Below are 2,006 nucleotides of genomic sequence, written 5' to 3' on the forward strand. Positions count from 1 at the left end.
CAAATGATCTGACATCGAAGGGAAAAAAACATTTATAGATCTTTCTCTCCGTATGTATTTGGCTGATTCTCATGACTTGGAAACAGAAGGGTGCGTGTTGCACGTTTGGGACCTGAAGCGGCTCGCAGGCGTCGCCTCCATTATGACACAAAGTATTTTCTTGAGTGCTTCGATTGTGCCAAAAATATCCATCTAAATTATGAGGCGTGTTTGTGGGCGCTGGTGAAGAGGAGAGTAGTAGAGCATGACGGGCAGGAAAAGCCCTGCAGGTATTGCTTCTAAATTGCACTGTAATTTATTCATATTATTGTTCATTCTTGGATCAAAATTGGAGAAAAGGGATGAGAGAATTTGGAAATTGTAACTTTTTTAAAATTTAAAGTGTCGTTTTCTGGATAATTGAGTCTAGACACTAATCAATACAAATACAAATGTACCTTTTTGTTTTTTAACACTTTCTAGATCTGACCTCTTGATAAAGACATTCTTGCTCTTTTGAAATGACATTTTAATACCATTCAGCCAATGTTATCGTTTCATTTTTTCCCCCCGTAAAATAAAACATGTCAGTAAACAAGAGACGTGCTCCTTGTGATTTCTTTTAATCGTTATATTTTTTTAATCACAACTGATGTCCTTTTCATCGCAAAGGTCAAGTGTTGTGGATGAAGAGAAACAGAGTTCAGACCAGAGGAGAGTTCAGTTCAGTGCATTAATGAAAATAACTGCTTCAATAAATAAAAAATTCATATGTACCACACAGTATTTCCCTCATGTTGGGAAATAAAATAGAAGAAGAGGGGTCACACATCATGCAGTAAAACAAGGAAAATACTAAAGGCAAAAACACCATTCACCCACAACAAGGCGAGACTAGAGCAGAGAAAAGGTCAAAGAAACACTGCAGCATTCATGTTTACAGACAACATCTCGTGAAATTAATAATCTAGCTGCATTAAAAATATTTGTCCCCATTTAATCCAACATCCTTTGTAATTGTTCATTTTAAGACATCCAGTGTACGAATACTGTAACGCTGGACCCAAATCTAGACACGGCTTAAAGGACGTTGGATTAAGTCGAGCACCGTCGCCGCAGTCGGCAAACGTTGTTCAGCTAAACGAGTTTACACCGATAAAAACGGTGAGACGGGGCGTTTGATCTCGTGATGCGTTAGCGTCTCACACATTCAACACACGTGTGCTCTGATGAGACAGACGTGTTGGTCGCATGTGACCCTTCAACATCTTGAAGATGAGTCAACATCATTAGTTGGATTTTTAATTCTTGATTAAAAAAAAAGAAAAACTAAGTCACAGCAACAGGAAACACACCTCATCTACAGAAACAAGTGGCACACAAAATGAGAAGGGAAATTAAAAAAGCGGAATTTGCTTTAAATGTCTATGTTATAGATTTAACAGGGAGGAAAAAGGAGACTTATACATATATAATTATTTGGCAAAGATTTATTTTCCATTCAATTGAATGTTTCTTTTAATAAATGCTCTACCAAGTCAATTGAATTAGGATTATCTAAACACTACTTCACATTTCTTTTAGGTAATTTATCCGTAAACGCTATTCATGGAGTCATTTTCACTGGAGATTTAAATAGGAAAAGTTCAGATTTTGTTCAAGTCTCTTTATGCAATACTCATACGTCCACATATGAAATGAGTCGACTGACAGGAAATATGTCCCCAAAAATTTAGAAAATCGCTTCATCCTTCTTTAATTTATTTATCAAGCACAGATCTGGTTTGTTGCCTTCTAGGTTGCATTTTGTTGTACATTTTCACATTTTCGTCATTTATTATGTTAGCCTGACAGAACATGACACTTGAAAACATCATCTTGGACTCTATTTTACAGTCAAATCTGCATCTGAAGGTAAAACGAGGCCATCGGTATCATTCAATGTGAACTGTCTTCTTTAGTATGAATTCGCCCCTGTGTGTCGTCACTGACAGTTTCATTGATAACCGGGGGGGGGGGGGGGGGGG

This window comes from Pseudoliparis swirei, unplaced genomic scaffold, assembly GCF_029220125.1.
Source record: "Pseudoliparis swirei isolate HS2019 ecotype Mariana Trench unplaced genomic scaffold, NWPU_hadal_v1 hadal_149, whole genome shotgun sequence".
Taxonomy (NCBI): Eukaryota; Metazoa; Chordata; class Actinopteri; order Perciformes; family Liparidae; genus Pseudoliparis; species Pseudoliparis swirei.